The sequence below is a fragment of the Dipodomys merriami genome, unplaced genomic scaffold, assembly GCF_024711535.1.
Source record: "Dipodomys merriami isolate MVZ:Mamm:240054 unplaced genomic scaffold, mDipMer1.0.p SCAF_31, whole genome shotgun sequence".
NCBI lineage: Eukaryota > Metazoa > Chordata > Mammalia > Rodentia > Heteromyidae > Dipodomys > Dipodomys merriami.
Genome location: NW_027204604.1, coordinates 11,094,040 through 11,115,167, shown reverse-complemented (window position 1 = coordinate 11,115,167; position 21,128 = coordinate 11,094,040).

Genomic DNA, 21,128 nt, shown 5'->3' with positions numbered 1-21,128 from the left:
GATCTAAGCAAAGCTCTCTTAATAAAGAGACACCACAAAAGTATGAGCAAGGTGAAAGGGCCAGTATGAGATTGCTAAGACATTGAGGGCTCAGCAACTTTGTGAAGTCATCACAACCTCGAAGGCTGGCAATGCCAGCAAATAATGCCGCCGAAGGAAGAAGTGAAAGGAACAGGGATGGAGGAGGGACAAAGGGCAGGAACTCCAGTCCACAGAGGGTCATAGCCATTGCCAGGGATATGAGAGCCAGCAGAGAAGGTCGGGCAGGAGACACACAACCCCACTGACAAACCAGAGAAGAAGCCAGAGTTGGAGGAGCCTGGGTGATAAATTCAAAACAGGAGTGGTTATGGCAGGTCCCCAGCAGGGAAAATAAGGGCTGGGAATTAATTTCAAAGAGGAAGGAAAGAGAATAGCCAATCCTCCAGATAGAGAGCACCACAGGAACAACCCCCTGGGGTCCTTAAAACAAAGTAGCATGAAATGTGCACTGCAGTTCTCAGTGGATAACTAAGGAGATGAGTCCAGAAGCCAGCTTGCACAGGAATACAGAAAGAGCAACGGCTCGAGCAGGGCAATTGGATTGCATTTTTACCTGATGTTAAGTGAGATGTCCTCAGGCCCCAACTAGAGGAGAGAGGGAGACAAAAGCTTGGAGACTAAGTACAGAAAACTTGATGTCTGGTGCTAGGAATTTTTCAACTTTCTCTCCAAGTGCAGGCTGGTCCCATAGCAACTCCTGTAGTGCCTGACTCTAAGTCTCATAGATCTTGCTGTCAGATATTCAGTCTGGAAGCACCTGCCTCGTGTTGCTGAGTGCAGTGGTCAATGGTCCTTTGGGCTTACAGCTGTCCGTGTCCTCCATGTAGAACTTATTATGTTGAGTGAGGAACTTCCTTCCCTTCTGGCAAGGAGAGTTCTAGGTCTAGGGCCTAAGCAAATCATCTGATTGCATTTCCCCTTGACTCAAAGGGGATTGGCTCAAAGATGGGCATATGACCCAAAGGAAGCCCAAAGGAGCCAATCAAAGTCAGTTCCTTGATTTTCACTCAAAGACCAGAAACCCAAGAAGAACCTAAGGTACAGCTTTTGCTGTCTGATTCCAACCACTGGAGCCTAGCCTGAAGCCAGCATCTAGGAATGGTGACGTGAGAGATGTCTGTAGGATAGGTTTGAACCACAGCCTAGCCCATGCTGGACTTCTCATTACAAAGAACATACATTTGCTTTTTTTTTCTTCTTTCTTATGATAACTTTCTGCCCTCTATAATTGCAAGGCGAGGAGCTGGCCCACCTTCTCCAGAAAGTGCTTTGCCCTTTGAACCTTTTATCCCACAGAGTTCAGAAGAACAGGGAATGGAGCCCAGGAGAGAACCAAAACAACAACAACAACAAAAAAAAAACCAACAAAGATGAATGCCTCCCAGAGATCAAGACAAGATAAATGTTTGAATCAACACACACCCCCACAGAGGTATATTTAGTAAACTTTTTTTCTCACCGGGCTTGAAAGATCAAAATTGCTTTTTAAAAAATAATAAAAAGGAAACAGCCACGGCGGTTTCTCTTGACACCAGCCCAATTTCTTGGCTGTCACAATACTTCCAAATAACATGTGTAAGCCTTCGCTGGGCTGTCTCTTCTGCCTTTAAGACCCAAGGCAAAAAGGAAAAGAAAAGAAAAATATCAACAAGAGCCTGCAGTTTGAACTGCATAATAATGTGTGGTCAGATGTATCCTGGAGTCGCTCAGATCCTGGATGGTTTATGGATCTGATGTTTTCCCCCTACAACTGCAAAAATGGCTTTGTGCAGGTATAATGAGCTGGCGGATAGGAACGTGAGTTCAGGTTTATAGCTTGAACTCTCCAGTGCCATTGGATAACCTCTTGAGAGAGAGGGGAACAGGAAATTGTTAGGCTCACTGTGTTTTTTTAACCCTATCTACCTAACCCCCCCCCCTTTTTTTTTTTTGCTTGGGGCTTGAACTGTCAGCCTAAGCACTGTCCTTGAGCTTCTTTTGCTCAAGGCTAGCACTCTACCGCTTAAGCAACAGCGCCACCTCTGGCCTTTTCTGTGCATGTGGAACTGAAGAGTGGAACCTAGGGCTTCAGGCATGCTAGGCAAGCACACTACCACCAAGCCACATTCCCAGCCCCACTTTTATTTTTTTTAGGTTTCTTTTTTTAAGATTAATTTATTGTTCTTATAGAGGTGATGTACGGAGGGATTACAATTACATGGGTCAGGCAATGAGTACATTTCCTTTCGTACAGTGTCTTCTGTTCCCTCACTCCCTCCCAGTCCCCCCTTCCCATCTCCACCCATGGCTTGTATAGTTCACTTTCATCCATGTCCAGTGAGCTCCATGTCTGCACGTTTTTGCACTTTTTCACCCTTTTCCCTCATTTTGTGCCCTCCCCTCACGACTCCCAAAGATAAGATATAGGCATGAATACACCATACATGAGGTAAGGAAGAATCATCAGAAACTAAAAACTAAAAAAAGTCTTTTGTCTCATCTTGGCGTTTCAGTATGCATAGTGTTTTATATGAATATGAAGAGGCACTTAGGCATTGCACCTTTGTGTTTCTCTCCTAAGAGTATCCTCTTTTGGTCTTGGTGTACATGTCTAGAATCCTGTGTAATTTGTCATATCCCAATGCGTTTTAGATCTAACTTCTGCATTATCAGAGAGAATGTGCACCATTTGTCTCTCTAAGCTTGGCTTACCTCGCTTAACATGATTTGTTCTAGTTCCATCCATTTCCCTGCAAATGACGTTATTTTATTCTTCCTAATGGCTGCATAAAATTCCATTCTGGATAGGTACCACATTTTGTTGATCTGAGCTGTTTGCAGACCTTAGCGATTGCTCACACCACTTTATATTTGACATGGCAGATAACACGTGTCTCATCATGGTGCATCTTGTTCCCATAGTGGCTTGAGATCCTGCTCGAGTGTGTTTTCCCATAATGCCCTGGGTGCATAGTCAACCAATGAAAAGAGCCAGGATGGTGCATGCCTGAGTCACCCAGCAATCAGTGCAAAGCCCAGGGGAGGAGCCTACACTATGAACTCCTCCCATCGGCTGGTCTCCAATTTGGGCTCCTATCCTGATGGAGCGCTTCACTACTTTCTTTCATGGCTTTCCTTTCACTTTCAAATAAACTTACTCTATTTTCCTTAAAACACTTTGCTGCCTTTTAATTCTTGAATGGACAGAAAAATGAATCTGTCCTCCTAGATGATATCACTCTGAAGCCCACCTGGTTCACCTCTACTCTTACGAACCACAGAGGCCTTCGCCATCTCCCTGTGGACAACAGACAACCTGGGATTGTTGAACTTAATTTCCCTGCATCTGGGGGACCCCTGGCTCCATTCCATCCCCCACTTCCATCCCCCTCCACACAAATTCACCAGATCCCCAGACCTCTATGCTCCTGCATTCTCTCTTTATTCATTCCAGGTATTGTACCAAGAAAATAAAATGTAACTTGTTTTATTCCAGACTAGCTCTTCTATTTATAGTTTTGATGCCATTTAGGACTGGGTCTCATTATTCCCTTTCTCATGTACTCTTTTTATACACATTATTTAATCAGCTTTGCGGAAGTGCCATTTACATACAGAAAAATGCGAATCATTTGAGCAGACAAGTTTTGGCAAATGGAGATATCTCTGTGATGGCTTCACCAGTGCCAAGCTATCCGGCACTTCTAACCTCCACCTCAAGCCATCAGTCCCCCTTAAATCCATCTCCTCCTAGCAGTCCTGCAGGGCAGGACAGATTTGCCTTCTGCTAGGAGATTGGATTGGGCCTTAATAGAATTTCATTCAAATGGAGTCATAGCATACACTCTCTTATACTTCGCTTCTCTCATTCAGCATGGCTTTTAGACTCACCATATCCCTGTGGGTACCCACAGTTCACCTTGCCTGCAGCCAAGAGGTAAGTTGTCATGATATACAACACTAGGATTTGCTTATCCACCGTATGCACACACTGCAGTCTACTCATCTGCCTACCTGCTGGTGGATATTTGGGTTGAATGCATCTCCTGAGATCAGAGACAAAATAAAAGTAAATAAAACAAAACATGAACTCGTGGCTCACACCTGTTATCCTAGCTACCCAAGAGGCTGAGATCTGAGGATCACAGTTCAAAGACAGCTCAGGCAGAAAAGTCTATGAAACTCTTATTTTCAATTAACCACCAGAAAACTGGAAGTGGAGTGTGGCTCAAAGTGGTAGAGTGCTAGCCTCGAGCAAAAGAGCTCAGGGACAGCGCCTAAGCCCTGAGTTCAAGGCCCACAACTGACAAAAAGTGCTATGAATGTATGTGCACAACCTTTATGTAGACATGTGTGCATTTCTCTTCGACAAATTTCTTCAGGTAAAAATTTGAATTGTGTGATAAGTGTACATGTGCTTAGCAAAGAACCTGCCACATTGTTTCCCAAAGTGGCTATGCCATCTTACTAATTTTTTCCTTTCCACTTGGGCCATACTTCCAGTCTTTTTCTGTTGTGAGTCAAATAGGGTCTCACTTCTTTGTTCAGGTCCAGCCTGGATGGTGATCCTCATATTAATGCTTCCAACGTAGCTAGAATGACAGACATATGCAACTAGCTGTTTTATTAGTTGAAATGCAGGTCTCATGAGCTTGTAGCTGTGCCTGGCTACCACATTACTCTTAAGCCAGCAGTGCTATATTTCAGTTGCTTCACATTTTTACCCACATTTGGTATTGTCAGCCATTTTAGCTCTTGCCATTCTGACGTTTACTGGCATCTCATTCTTGTTTAACTTCATTTTCCCATGACTAAAGATGTTGAACATCTGTTCATAAGCTCACTGGCCATTTGAGTCTTCTGTGACGTTTCCATCCAAATCTTTTCCCTATTTTTTTTGTTCCAATAGTTGAGTTTTGTTTGTGTGTGTGTGTTTTTGGTTTTTTGAGGGGTTTTTTGTCAGTCATGGGCCTGAACTCTGGGCCTGGCCGCTGTCCTTCAGCTCCTCAGCTCAAGGCTAGTGCTCTACCACTTGAGCCACAGCGCCACTCCCGGCCTTTTCTGCTTATGTGGTACTGAAGAATTGAACCCAGGGCCTCATGTATGCAAGGCAAGCGCTCTACCACTGAGCCACCTTCCCAGCCCCAATTGTTGAGTTTTAAGAGAATTTATAGACCGGGTGCCCTAGCTACTTAGAAAGCTGAGGCCTGAGAGTCAAGGTTGTAAGTAAGCCTTGTCCTACAAATCTAAGACGTTCTTATTTTAAACTAATCAGCAAAAAGCTGAAGTAGAGGCATAGCTCAGGAAGGAAGCTTCAGCCTTGAGCTAAAAAGCCAAATGATAGCATGAGTCAAGCCCCCTAGTACCAGCACATACACACACATCCAAAGTTTATATCTGTATGTATTTGAGAATACACATAAATACAAACTAATATGAAAATATTCTCACAGATGAATAATAAATATTCTCAGCATATATATATATATATATATATATATATATATAAGCTGTCATTCAAGAATACATTTAATTTCATTTTGATGGAGTCCAGTTCATCTCTCCCTAGATTTTTTTAGTTCCTGTAGCTCCTTCTCTTCAGCACATCAACATGCACAAATTCCTCTAATGGCTACCTCAACCAAACTAAACGAAACACAGGCAATGACCTCTGAGAGCCCTTTATTGACTCCATGGCCCTCCTAACAGGTTAGGCCTTTCTCCCTTCCCAGCCGAGCAGCTCCACACCACTACCACAAACGTCTTCAGGTACTGTCTCTACCTCTTCTCAACGTTCATTCCCTCTTTGGGCCCCTCCCCACTCCCACCCCACGGTGACATCTCTGGGAAAGGATTGAAGGCAGATGCACCATCAGGTTCTGACATCCGGGTGCCTTACCAAGCTTGCCGCCATTGCTTCTCAAGGCCAGGCTGAGAGCCGGGACCTGACCACTGCCCATTTGTGTTCATGGTCTTGCTTTCTCTTGTCTTTCTATTGCGAGTTAAATATTCATCATATCATTAGACTGCTTTAAATGTGTGGCTGCTGAGGAGTTGCTGATGGGGATGTTGTGCTGAGAGAGACCTTTCCCTGGCCTTTACTCTGAATCACATGACATCCTCCCAGCCTCACTCTCCTCCTTCCTGCTTTATCAAGTGGCTCCCTCAGGCCCTGGCTTTCCTGATGTCTTTGCTGCACTAGGCAATGCCAGCCACTCCCTTTGTCACCTACTTATTCCCCTTCCTGCTTAGTGAATACATATACCAAGTAGCTACTGGAACTCAACACATGGAACTAAACACAAGAACAATTCCCTGCAGACTGTGTCTAAGATGACAAGATGCATGGATTCCACTTTGGAAGCCCATGGTGAAGTTGGCATCTATCACCATAGCATGACTACAAGAGCACAGAATAGTATTCAAGTAGAACTGTTTCTGCCTATTTTCTCATAGATTAAATCTGTATTTTAGAATTTTTTAGGTTTTATAGTGTTACTTTCTTGATTTCAAAGTTTCCACAGATCTAGATTGTGCTCCACATAACTTCCAAACTTCTTAACCTGACTTTTAAGACCATCTGTGGCAGAGTTGTGGTTAAGGAGTGTGGTTTCTGGAGTCTACCAGTTACCAGCTTACATTTATTGACAGTTACTTCTCTGAGCCCCAATTTCCTTTTCTGTAAGTCAGGAATAATATTATAGAACCGGGGGAAGGGGTAGTTGAGATATACACACTGCCTAGCATGGCATTAGCATATAGTCTACATGTTTGATTTCTTCTTGATTTCTTCTTCTATTCTGATCCCAAGGTAAGAGACAAAGGAGAGGAGAGGCTCTGATTTCAGAGGAGAGGGGTGGGAGGAAAATTTTAAAAGACCAATGGAATTTAAGGAAAGAGTTGGACAAGATAGAAAAGAGAGAGACTGAGATAAAAGGAAGGTTAAGTGGAGGAAAGAATAGGAAGAAAAATGGAGAGAGGGAGAGGAGAGGAGAAGAGAGGAAAGGAGTGGAGTGGAGTGGGGGATATGGGGAAGGGAGAGGAAGGGAGAGAAGGGAAAGGAAGGGAGGAAGGAAGGAAGGAAGAAGAAAAGAAGGGAGGGAAAGGGAGTGAGAGGGAAGGGAAGGGAAGGGAAGGGAAGGGAAGGGAAGGGAAGGGAATGCTTGTAATCCTACCTACTCAGGAGGCTGAGCTCTGAGGGACTGGGTTTGAAGCCAGCCCTGGTAGAAAAGTTTGTGAGAATATTCTCTCCAATTAACCACCCCCCCTCCCAAATTTGGAAGTGGAGATGTGGCTCAACTGGTACAGCACCAGTTTTGAGAAAAAAAAAAAGCTAAGGGACAGTATCCAGGCCCTGAGTTCAAGCCCCAATATCAGCCCTCCCCCCACACACACACACGAAAAGAGAAAAGAAAGAAAAGAAAAGAAGATGGCTGAGGAGGAGGCACGAGGGCCCCCCCTCCCCCCTCCCCCCTCCCCCTCCCCCCTCCCCCCCTCCCCCCCTCCCCCCCCCCTCTACGAGTCTGGGAGGCTTTGGGTTTCAATCCCCAGACTGGGTCACTGGTGCCAGAGCGGCTCCACAAGGGGGCAGTGTGGAGCCCTTGCTCCCTTGGCCTATAATTCACCTCCTCCCCAGGGGAAGAGAGGGAAAGGTTGACTGAGTGGATGCCAAGTCCCTTGGACAGATTCTGCTACTTGTTATTTGAGGGATAAGACAGGCATTGAGCCTTCTGGAGATTAAGTTTTGATTTATTGGTGGTAAAATGATTTATTCTGATACACCCCCCAGGGCACAGAAAGGGCTGTAAATATTTTAAATGCTGTTAACTGGTGACAAGCAGCATCCTTGGGGGGGAGGGCGAAGGGGGGGAGCGGGAAGATGGGGGTTTCAAATGCTTTCCCTCTGTGACTCTATGGCCACCTCTGAACACATAGCTTGTTTAAGAGAGGCTGGGGTGGGGGCGAGGGCAGAGAGGAAGAGAAACGTTAAATGGTTGTTTATCTAACGGTGTCTCTTCAGAGTCTACTTATTGGATTCTCTCTACTTATTGGATTCAATTAGATTTCAAAATCTGCTGAGGCAAAACAGGGAGGCCGCTAAGCAATGGTGGCTCACACCTCTGTAATCCTAGCTTCTCAGGAAGCTGAGATATGAGGATTGTGGTTCAAGCCAGGCCAAAATAATAATAATTTGTGAGACTCTTATCTCTAATTAGCCCACAAAATCCAGGAAACGGAGGTGTGACTCAAGTGGTAAAGAGCTGGCTTTGAACTGTGATCCTCAAATCTCAGCCTTCTGAGCAGCTAGAATGACAGGCCTGAGCTGCGGTGCCTGACTCCTGCTCCATTCTTGACTATGTAGGAAATCTGTACCCAGTTAATCTTTAAGCAACCTCCATTTCCTAGACTGTAAACCTCAATCTCTTATCCTCTACCTGTGTGGATGGGTGATTGAAACTGAAATAAGGTCACGAACTCAACGAATTTCACAGAGGTTAGGGCCCACCGGGAGTGCTTAGTAAATATCACTTAATAGTGTTCCCTATAAAACATTCTTACCGTTAGACCGAAACACTAAGAATGATGCTCTAGCTGGGCACCCACTGGTGGCTCACGTTTGCAATCCTAGCTACCCAGAACGCTGAGATTGGAGGACCGAAGTTTGAAGCCACCCCACGAAAAAGCAAGACGTGGAGCAGTGGCTCAAGTGGTAGGGTGCTAGCCATGAACAATAAAGCTCAGGGATAGTGTGCCTGGGCCCTGAGTTCTGGAGAGAGAGGGAGGGAGGGAGAGAAAGAGGGAAAGAGAGAGAGAGGTAGGGAGACAGAGAGATAGAGAGACAGACAGAGACAGAGAAAGAGATGCTCTGTTCTCTCAGAAGCCACTCTTTCCAGTCCCTAAAACTCTAGGCAGGCCCTGGGCGCTCAGCCAGCCTCTCCCAGCACAGATCCAAGGTGGAACCCTGAGTTTGCTTGAGTCACAGTGAGTTTGGTAAGCCAACCTGCAGCAGGTGCCACAGCCCAGGGACAGATCACCCTGGGAAGGCAGCAGTAAGGGTGGCTGTGCCCTGAGGGTCCTGCTGGTGAAGGCCCAGCACACCAGCACCGCCTCTGGTCCCGCTTTCCCTGTGTGATCGGGTGCTTAGGAACCTAGAGCCCAGTTTATGGCCCACTTTTAGCAAGCACAGACCGTTCCATTTTCATGTGCAGTGTACACACCTCCGTCCAAAAATCCTTGCTCTTATTCTCTCTGTCTCATCTCCTTTTGCTTGCTTTTATTTACCTTAAGCCATCTTAAATCTGTTTTAGAACAAGACAGGGACTAATACACACACACACACACACACACACACACACACACACACACAATCCGTATTTCAATGGCTTTGTGTTGTGTGTTCCGTGTGGATATTCTTGAATTCACTCTCTTGCAATTGCTGCCTGCCTGTGTCTGCAAACAGCCACTTTGGTGTGTACTAACCGTGCCACTGAGTGGATTTCAGCTTGAGCACTCTGTTGGGAGCCATCCCAGAAGCCAGGACAGTGAGCTCACTGGTTTTCAGGATAAAAGGCAGTGTGGGGTGCTGGTGTTCCCCTAAAACAGAATCCTTGAAGACAATGGTTCTCAACCAGCGTCCGTGGTGCCTTCGCAGGGCCCTGTGGCCTGGGGTAGGTGGCGGGCGTCTGGCCCTGCCCCGGGCTGCTAGTGGGGGGAGGTCGGGGATGATGCCGGCATCACCCCACGAGGTACAGGCTGGCCTCCTCCCACAAGGACGCGCTTGTCTGAAACGGCAGCAGGGCTGACTAGTGTCAGTGTCCAGCGTGATCAGGAAGACATTGGGCAGCCTTCCCGAACCTGGCCAGGGGCCACAATCGGGTGAGGGTCCATCTCCTCGATTCTCCAGGAGGACCTGGGCTTTCCCTGGGAGGCCACAGGAGAAGCAAGGGGAGCCAGGAGGCGTCTGGGCCCCGCTGTCCGGGGCGGGGCCTTCCATTCGAAGCGGGATGAGCTCTGGTTCCCCCAGGGCCTTCCTGCACTGGAGGCGGCTGAGGAGAGGGGAAAGAGGGTCCGACACATCCACCCCAGGGGACCACGCAGAGGCAGGCAGGCACAGGAGAAAGATGATTACAAGGTTTATCAGAGGAGCCGTATTTCCCCCAAGAGGGAACACATGGCCTCCATCACCATCCAGGTAGCAGGGGAGTCTGGGGGAAAGGAAAGTGGGGTAGATGGGAGTTCAGGTGGGTCTGGGTGGAGAGAGGGAGGGGCCAGCTGTATGGAGGGAACTCCAGGGATGGGAGGGGACCCAGGTCTGGGTGGAGCTGAGCACCAAAGGTGAGCATAATACTAACAGAGGGTGGGGGAGAGAAAGGGGCGTGGGTGTCCTGGGCTGCCCCAGACTGCTGGCGGAATCAGCCTCAATCCCCGGCCCCTCCGAGCGATCAGTGATAAGCTATATTCCTATTGATGCATACTTATTCATCCTTACAACCTCCTTCTCACAAACCCAGAACCTGGGCACTGTGGAGGGCTGAGGCAGTTGTAGACCATTCCTTCCTGTGTGTGTGTGTGTGTGTGTGTGTGTGTGTGTGTGTGTGTGTGTGTGTGTGTGTGTGTGTGTGTGTGTGTGTGTGTGTGTGTGTACACATGTGTGCACAGCTACTGGAGCTTCACATCAGGGCTTCCTGCCCTGGCTTGTTTTTTTCCTTCAAGACTGGCACTCTACCACTTGAGTCCCACCTTCATTTCCAGCTTTTGGTGGGTTCATGTGGACATAAAAGCTTCTTGGATTTGTCTGCCTTAGGCTGGCTTCAAACTCTGATCCCCAGACCTCAGCCTCCTGAGTAGCTGGGATTACAGGGGTGAGTGCCTAGCACCTGGCCCAGCTCCTTCCTACCCTATGAAGAACCCCTGGTACCCAGTTTCTGATCGCAGCTGCCTGTCTCTGCTGTGCCCGGGGTGTGGACATGGCTCTTTTCACTGACTTGAAATCTTTCTCCTCTGTGTCCATCAGTCAGCAGCCTGGCCCTGCCCGCACAGCCCTTCTCCCGGTCGGAGGGCATAAATATTTATGACACGCAGCGAATGCAGTTGGCTTACAGGATTCCGGGAGCTTCAGAGGCAAGCTTTTAGCTCCACAGCCCCTGTACGTGCGGGGAGGGGTCCCGGGCCCAGGAGCAGCAATCACAGGCACAGAGAGGATGCTCTCTGCCTCCCAGAATGTTCTGGAAGCTTGCCCTTCACTGCGGCAACCTGAGTGTCTGGGTTTGCCAGGAAGGTCGCTGGCAGCTGCCACCAGGGGCTCTGAGAACCGCGGTTCCTCGAAGCTCCTGACTGTGGGGTTTGGAACCTGGGGAACAAGGGTGTGAGCCGGTCAGGGTGGAGGTCAGCCCCCCTTGGCTGTCCTGAGCCCCTGTGTGTGTGGCTTCTAGATTTTTCCCAGAGCTAGCCCAGGGAGGAAGTCCTCAATGACTCAAGGACTCCCCCGAATCCAGCTTCCAGGGGTTCACGCACAGTTAGGAGAGATCCTTCCGAATGCTGGTCCCACCATCACAGCGCCTCCACTGAGCCGTGTGGGCTGCTGGACTCGGGGTGGAGGGACAGAGAACTTCACACCCTTCCCTTCCTCCCCCTCCCTCCACCCTCCCTCCTCCCCCACTCCCGACCGCCCCTCACCCTGAGTGTCTCTGGCTCCCAGCTGGATTTTACACCCCACACATCTGTCTCCCCAACTTCCTTCCCTGTGTTTCTTTGGTAAAACCAGTTTCCTCCTCCCTCCCCCTCCCTCTCAGCTGGCGGATGCTCTGCTCAGAAGCGAAGAGGGAAGGGGGAGGGGGAGGGGGAAGGGAGGGAGGGGCAGCAGCAGGTTGGAAAGGAGACCAGTGCCGAGAGTTGGTCTGGGACTCCACACCCTCACTCCTCACTCCTCACTCAGCCTGGGACAAAGAAACCACCTCTTCTAGAAACTTCTGCTTGACCTACCCCAAGCCCTCCCTTCCTCCTCTGTGTCCCCTCACCCTCCCTGGCCAGCTCTGTGTCACTGCGCTAGCATTGTTATTGATTTTGCTCTGTGCGACTGTTTGTCCCCAAAGACTACAACCTCCTTTGGGAGCAGCATCCGTGGGTTGTTTATCTGTGCGTGTGTGTGTATGTGTGTGTGTGTATGTGTGTATGTGTATAAGTGTGTGTGTGTATGTGTGTGTATGTGTATGTGTATGTGTGTGTATGTGTGTGTATGTGTATGTGTGTGTATGTGTATAAGTGAATGTGTGTGTAGGTATGTATGTGTATAAGTGAATGTGTGTGTATGTGTATAACTGTGTGTTTGTGTGTATGTGTATGTGTGTGTATGTGTGTATGTGTATGTGTGTGTATGTGTGTATGTGTATAAATGTGTGTGTATGTGTGTGTGTATGTGTATGTGTATGTGTATGTGTATGTGTATAAGTGAATGTGTGTGTAGGTGTGTATGTGTATAAGTGAATGTGTGTGTATGTGTATAACTATGTGTGTGTATGTGTATAAGTGTATGTGTATGTGTGTATGTGTATGTGTATAAGTGTGTGTGTGTGTGTGTGTGTATAAGTATGTGTATAAGTGTGTGTGTGTGTGTGTGTCCCCACCATGGCATGAACTCAGAACCTCACACTCTCCCTTGGCTTCTGCTCAAGGCTGGTGCTCTACCAGCTGGGCCATACCTCCCCTTTTTCAGCTTTTTGCTGATACGTGTCTGCGCGGGCTGGCTTCCAGTCGCGATCCTCAGACCTCAGCTTCCCGGGTGGGGAGGCCCGCGGTGTAGGCCACAGGCACCGGGCTTCGGGCGTTGCTTTTGAGCTCAGATGGCCCACTGCCGTGCAAGCCGACGGGACAGGAAGGAGCCTCGCAGGCTGAAGCCTTCGCATTGCGCGGCCAGGGGCTAAGGGAGGGCGAGGCCCGGCAGGAAGGACTGGAGCCTGCACCCGGCGGTTTCTGGAGGGCCTGAGGGTGGAGGGGCCGCGGGGTCAGCTGCTGCCCGCTGCCCTCTGCCCGCGGTGCTGCTCCCAGGGCGGCGGCTGCCACCGGCCCAAGCCCCGGACGAGCTGGGGACAGCGGAGACGGCCGTGGCAGGACCCCCCAGACGCACTTGGCTCTGAGCAGGGCACATGGAGGAGCGCGGCCCACCCACCGGAGAGGGGCCCGGCCCTGAGGGTGTGAGCTCTGCCCTCACTAAGGACTAAGGACGGCGCTGTGGGGTGTGACTCTGGGTGCTCTGGAGGTCGGGAGAGGGGATGGATGGTTCAGGAGCAAGCCCTGGTTAATATAAAGAAGCACAAAGCAACCCTCACAGTGGCTGGGGAGAAGCCACTAATGCAAAAGCAGAAGATTCATCACCACTATCACTATCATCATCATCACCACCATCATCATCATCACCACCACCACCATCATCACCACCACCATCATCATCACCACCATCATCATCATCACCACCATCACTACCATCACCACCACCATCACTACCATCACCACCACTATCATCATCACCACCACCATCATCATCATCACCATCACCACCACCATCATCATCATTACCACCACCATCACCACCACCATCATCATCACCACCATCATCACCACCACCATCACCACCATCATCATCATCACCACCACCATCATTACCATCATTACCACCACCACCATCACCATCATCATTACCACCATCACCACCATCACCATCACTATCATTACCACCATCATCATCACCACCATCATCATCACCATTATCATCATCATCACAAATCCCACAAGCTGCATGCTGAGAGCAGGGAAAGTTCCCTCTCTGGGCTTGAGGAAGTAGCTCACAGGCTAGAGTGAGCCTTGAAGATGGGAATGCACTTAGTTATCAGGACGGGAAGGATGGAAGCAACGCAGTGGACCCAAAGATTCTCAGCTCACGTGAGGGCTGGGGTCATGCCCAGACTCTGCCTTCCTGCAGGTGGCTTTTATTTTGAAGTTGGAAATCAAGGCATGTTATGCACTGACTAACTGGCAGACGAGGATTGACGATCTAAGCTCTTCCCACCCTGACTCACTCAGGCTCCACTGGTACATACCTCTTAGCGTTCCGGAGATTTCTAGGAATATAAAACCTCAAGCAGGGAACCGGTGCCTCATGCCTATAATCCTAGATGGGAGGCTGGGATCTGAGGATCGCAGTTCAAAGCCAGCCCAGGCAGAAAAGACCCCATGAGACTCTTATCTCCATTTAACTACCAGAAAACCAGAAGTGTCAATGTGGCTCAAGTGGTAGAGCGCCCACCTTGAGTGAAAGAGCTCAGGGACAGCGCCCAGATCCCGAGTTCAAGCCACAGGACTGGCACCAAAAAAAAAAAAAAAAAAAAAAAACGGATATAAAAGCTTATATCTCAATACAAATGACAATGCACTTCATATCTGTATCTTGTTTTTATTGACATATAGAGGTGATTATTCCACATAATTCCCTGAGGAATTGCCATCTTATTTTCTATGGCTTCACCGTATTTGACTACATGCTTGTGACAAGTTAATTTAACCAGATCTACATGGATGGGCAGCCAGGTTACTTCCAATTTTCTGTTACGATAATTCGTGTCAAATGATTATTCTTGCGTACCTGTCCATTTACACATGCGACTATACCGAGGTCAAGGGCTACGTGCATTTCAATTAGATATTATCAGCAGAGGCTGCAGTGAAGACCCACCTGCTTCTCTCCCGAGTTAAAGTCCTCTCACCTCAGCCAGCCCACGGGATCGCTGCGTCCTGTCAGGATGCTAGCTAGCCTCATTTCCCAGAAGCTTCAGGGAGCTTCTGTTCACATGCAAAGTCTATTTTTACTTCTGTGTGGGGGTGGGGGGTGGGGGGAGGGTCATGGGGCTTGAACTCTGGGCCTGGGTGCTGTCCCTCAGCAATTCAGCTCAAGGCGAGCGCTCTACCACTTGAGCCACAGCACCACTTCCTGTTTTCTGAGTGGTTTATTGGAGATAAGAGTCTCATGGACTTTTGTCCCGGGCTGGCTTTGAACCGTGACCCTCAGATCTCAGCCTCCTGAGTAGCTAGGATGACAGGCGTGAATCACTGGCGCCCGGCTCTTTTGTATCATTCTTAATGAATGCCACCTACCTGGGGAGGGGCTAGTGAGCATGAGCCATCTCCTTCTGTCTCTAAAGGCTAACGTGAGGATCCTTATGTTAATCGTGTGTCTTTCTTGGTGTGTATTTCTAGTTTTGGATTCTGACGCAGATAGAGGAGGTCTGAGCCCTGGCCGGTGTGCCTCCCCTTCACAGTTTGTTTACGCAGTTCTCATGGCTCTTGTCTCTGAACACAAAACATCTTCTCTTCTGCACACTACTGACATCTGCTGGTGGCCTGAGGAAGAGGGGTGAAAAGCAGGGCACTGAGGATACTTTAGGGTCTTACATGGGCAAGAGGAGAAGAGCTGCAGCAGGCGATCCACCGTCCAGCCTCCTCTACTTTGCCTGCCCTTCCTGGGCCTCGGCAGGAGGGGTGGGCTGGCTGGGTACCTACTCAGGGAGAAGGCCTTAGAGAATGCTCGCAGAATGTTGACAACTGGCTCTCAGGACACTGGATTGGAGTGTTTGCTGATTCCCATGGCGTAAAGTCTTCCTTGATGATAGTGTATTAACGTGTCAAACAATGCGTGTTAGCCAGCTATGGTGGCCTGCACTTGTAACCCTAGCTCCTTGGGAGGCAGACATGAAGAGGATGGGGATTTGCAGACAGACCTTGAATCTCAACCACTAAACCAGACAGGGTGGCTCAGGCCTGTGATCCCAGCTACAGGGGGAGGTGTGAGGAGGGAGATCTGGGCAAAAGCACAAAACCCTATCAGAAAAGTAACTAAAAAAGAAGGTGGGGGGGGGCAGCTTGGGGCTGTGGTGCAAATGGTGGAGTCCCTGCCTTGCTGAGCAGGAGGCTCCAAGTTCAAACCCCAGGACCACCAGTTTATTCAGTGGTGAAGTTTGTAATGAAGGGCATTTTACCAATGGGCCTGCAAAGCTTCAGAGAATTCACTATGTGCCCCCCTAGCTGGGGCTGGGGAGGGCGGGAAGGCCCCACGTGCTGGAGTGCTGCTGCCCCCTGGTGGCCGGCCCTGTCCTCTGCAGCCTGCCGGGATCAAGGACTGGAGCTCGGCCCCACGTCCTGGAGTACTGCTGCCCCCTCGTGGCAGACCCTGCCCTCTGCAGCCTCCCGGGATCGGCGGACCCCTGGGGCTGGCTACTGCCTTTTGGAAATCCAAGGGCGTGCTGGGGCGGCGGGGGCGCCTGGGGTGTGGGGGGGGGCCTGATTGGGGTCTGGACTCGGAGTCCCTCCACATCCCGGAGCTGCGGTCCTCACTGGCCATTTGCAGTTCCCGCAGGGTGGTGGCAGTGATGCCACCACCCAGCTTTACCCGGCCCTGTGGCGCCACCTAGTGTCTCCACCGGGTCAGTGACGCGTGCACCTGCCGGGCCTACCCCACCTCGGGGGAACTGCTCTGCGCTCTCCGAGGTTCTGACTCCATTTGGTGCATACTTCTTTTTGTTGTTGTTGTTTGCTTGTATTGCTTTGCTTTGCTTTGGATTCCTGTGGGGAAGTCTCTCCAGTTTTCTTCAATTGCAGCCTGTGCAAGCAGACCGGACACCCCAGGACGGCGTGTGTGCAGAAAATTCAGGAAGCAATGACGTTTCCATTATTTTTTTATTTTATCCTTTTTATTTTAAAAAAAAAAAGGAGCCAGACACAACTTAATCAATAAAACTGACAGCTCAGTAATGGGTCACTACCTATAGGGCGGAAAACACTAGCTTCATTTCACTGAGAAGTAACAAGGCTAAGAGAACAGGCATTCTCCTAGCTAACCAGGGGCAGGCCCATGCAGGACCAGGTCCTAGGTGCCCAGTCCTAGGCTCTTCTCCAGCCACTCCAGTGTCTCTGGCTCTTTCCCAGGGCCTTGTTCTCATGCAAACTCACAAAGGCCCGGCTCTCTTTGGCCTTTACCCACTTTGGGCAGTCATCAGAGATAGGGCCTTGGTCCCACAGAAGTGGGTGTGGGTATCAGGGACTCTCTCTGGTGTCCTTTGGGTAGAAGCTTTCATTTCACCACTAAGGCAACAAAGAGAATGAAAGGCTTTGGTCCCTGGGCTCCACAGCCCCATTTCCTAGCATTGATATTTTCTTCCTCTCAAGGTCAGAAGCCTAAGGCAGTGTTTTACCAAAGCCCTTTGAGACACACTCTTATAGGTTAAGAATCATAGGGGATCCTCCCAAAACTGGACATATTTGTGGGATGAGTGTTGATGGTAATATAAATCCAATCTTCCTAGAAGGCATTTTAGCATTATTTCATAAACTTAAATATTTAAGCCCACTGATCCAGAAATTTCACTAGTTGCATTTTAGTCGAAGGTGCATATTATATATACACAAAGATGGTCACTACATTTTATTTATGGTAGTTCTGGAGATTTAACTCAGGGCCTCATGCCTGGGCTCAGTACCACTTGAACCATGCCCCCAGCCCCTTTTGTCTTGGGTATTTTCAAGATATAGTCTTGGCTTAGGCCATGGTCATCCTGGACTGTGAGACTACTTCTATACAAGTTTTCCATATCACCAGTGAACTGGGACCATCATTGTATGAGATGGGGTCTCACAAACTTTTTTTTGTCAGTTGTGGGGCTTAAACTCTGGGCCTAGACACTGTCCCTTAGCTCTTCAGCTCAAGGCCAGCGCTCTACCACTGGAGCCACAGCACCACTTCCGGTTTTCTGTGTGGTTTATTGGAGACAATAGTCTCATGGACTTTCCTTCCCGGGCTGGCAGGCTTTGAACCATAATCTTCAGATCTCAGACTCTTGAGTAGCTAGGATTATAGGCGTGAGCCTCTGATGCTTGGCTCTCACAAACTTTTATGCCCTGGCTGGCCTTGAACCAAGATCTATGCCTCTTGAGTAGAGAGGATTACAGGCTTGAGCAATCTCAGCCAAAGTATATTGTTGCATAGGAAAAATGTAAGTAATATAAACATGAAATTTGTTCCACATTTCTGTTACAGGAACAAAACATGGATGGAATACTATACAATTGTTAGTATAATGTGAAATGTACAAAGTGACTTACAAAGGGGTGCAGATGGTACGACCCCATTTGTGTACAGTGGGCAGAGATTCTTGGGTAGTGAGAAGATGGGCTCTCCCTCAACAGAAGTACCTGTTCATAGCCAGGGGCTGGTGGCTCACACCTGTAAGCGTAGCTCCTCAGGAGACTGAGATCTGAGGATTGTGGTTTGAAGCCAGCCTGGGCAGAAAAGTCCATGGGACTCTTATTTCCACTTAAGAAACAAAGAACCTGGAAGTGGAGCTGTGACTCAAGTAGTACAGTGCTAGCTAGCATTAGCAAAAAAAGCCCAGAGATGGTGCTCAGGCCCGGAGTTCATGGCCCAGGACTGGCGCATACACACACACACACACACACACACACACACACACACACACACACACACACACACACACACACACACACACACGGAAGTCCTTTAGAATGACCTGGGGAGGTGTTTAAGCCACACAGTGATCCCACCCTACACCAGAAGCCTGCACCAGGCTCCCGTGGGGGGTGCAGCTTTCCTCTGCGGGTCGTCTCTGGTAGAGACGAGGAGAGAGGCCGGGAGTATGTGCTGGCTCTCCTGTATGCAGAGATGTGTGGAATGCCGATGGGAATGCACGAGTAAGTGTGGACAGGAGTGGTCCTGAGGGTTGCGATTCTCAGGGGCTTGTTAATCATCATAATGAAGATTTGTTTAACATTCATCTGGTAGAGGGCATCTGGGAGATACCACGGTTTGGGCTACTGTAAACAAATCTGCTATGAATATCTGTCTACAGGTCTTTGTTTGAACATAAGTTTCCAATTCTCTGACATAAATGCCCAAGAGTGCAATCGAGGCTTGTCTGACAGCTTCACATATGGGCAATCGTGGAGAACACTCCATGTGCACTGGGGAAGAATGGATTTCTTGTCATTGGGTGTGTCTCATAGATAGCTGTCAGGTCCAATTGGTTTGTATTGTTCAAGTTTTCTATGTTCATGCCTTCCGTCCAGTTATTCTTGTTTTGAGAGTGGGGTGTTAAAGTCTTCACTGATTGCTGGTCATTGTCTATGTCATTTCTGCCAGATTTTGCCTAATGCATTTTTGTGCTCTGTTATTAGGTACATATGTGTTTAAAATTGTTATATCTTAGCCAGGCACTGGTGGCTCACACCTGTAATCCTAGCTACCCAAGAGGCTGAATGAAATTCAAGGACCCCAGTTCAAAGCCAGCCCAGGCAGCAAAATCTGTGAGACTCTTATCTCCAATTAACCACCTAAAAATTGGAAACAGAGCTGTGGCTCAATGTGATAGAGTAAAAAACTCAGAGACAGTGCCCCGCAGCCAACCAAAAAATGTGATATCATCCTGAGGGCTTGATCTGTTTGTCATTTTGATGTTCTCCCCTTTTGACTCTAACATTATACATTGAAAATATCCATAGTTCTACCCAGCAGTAGCATCCTAATTTCTTAAGAAAGTTTCCCACTTTTTCCAAGAGATGATCTTAGTGTCTAGAGTGTATCCTATGCACCATACCTCTTTAGAATTGCAGCTTTGGATTTATACAAGCTTCACGCCAGAGGTGTGTGGAGATGTCATTCCTTTGTAGCTCTGGTCTTTCTCCCACCTTTCTGTGGTAGTGTTAATATCTATCTATCTATCTATCTATCTATCTATCTATCTATCTATCTATCTATCTATCTATCTATCTATCTATCTAATAGCTAAAATGCTCAGGGTTTCCACTCCGAACACAAAGAATCAGAATCTCTCTTTTTTTTAAACCAGTTATTCTGATGATTGGCAAATTTGGGGCTTGCTTTTCTAGGAGAGAAAGAAGCTGGACCCCAAGATGTAACCACAGTCTCTCTCCTAGGGAGTGGTCCTGGAGCTGGTACTGGTCCTCCTGTGCCGCCCGGCCCACTACCCAGCATGCCGTGCATTCTCCTCTCTGTGGCCTCCTCTTCAGTTTCCCTATGGTTTCTCAGAGAGGGGAAGGAAATGCTTGGTGGATTATTCAGCCTCTGTGGAGGTTTGAGGGGAAAGTTGAGCCCTTGTCTGTGATGGCCCGGGTGACTCAGGCCGGGTGGGCATGCTCACCCTTGCGTTACCTGTGAAGAAATAATGGAATACGCTAAAAGACAAGTCAGCCACTCACTCAGCATGTCTGAAGTGCCTGCTACATGCTAAGGATTCGAAATGCAAAGATGAATGAGACTTGATTCTTTTCATAGGCATCTTTATGAAGGATGTGAAGTAAATAATATATGGAAAATATTCCACCTACTCAAGCATCCCTGTAAACTGAATACTTTTCATAATTGATACGGTAGCAACACCTGACTAAATCTGAAATTATTTGTTGGCAAATCCTGGCCTGCACTGACACAGGGCGAGGCAGGGCCACTGCATTCCTCTCCCTTGGTGAATATTCATCCAGTTCATGGCAGAAATAGGAAAGCGTGAAGACAGAGCTGAGCCCTGCCCAGGCCTCGCTGGGGCTGTTACATAATGGATGATCTTTGTACCATTTAGCTTTCTACACGCTGAATTAACTCAGAATTCGAAAACACATCAGGGCTGGCTCCTGGTGCCTCACAAGGATTATCTTAGCTACTCAGGAGGCTGAGATTGGAAGATCATAGTTGAAAGCCAGCCCAGGCAGAAAAATGCATGCAAACTCTTTTTTTTTTTTTTTTGCTTCTAGAGATTCTTTTTTTTTTTATTATTTTATTTTATTTGAGAACATACTGTACAGAGGGGTTACAATTACATGGGCAGGATAATGCATACATTTCTTACCAAGCATTGCAGCCTCCTCCTTTGTTTACCCTTCACCTCCCTTCCCAGCCTCCCCCCTCCCCCCCCACCCAATCATACCCCCCTCCCCCCAACACCAACATTGTAAAGCTGGTTTTGACATGACATTTTGTACTTCTCATTGTTGCAACAGGTCCACCTGAATCCTTAAACGACTTGTTTGTCCCCATC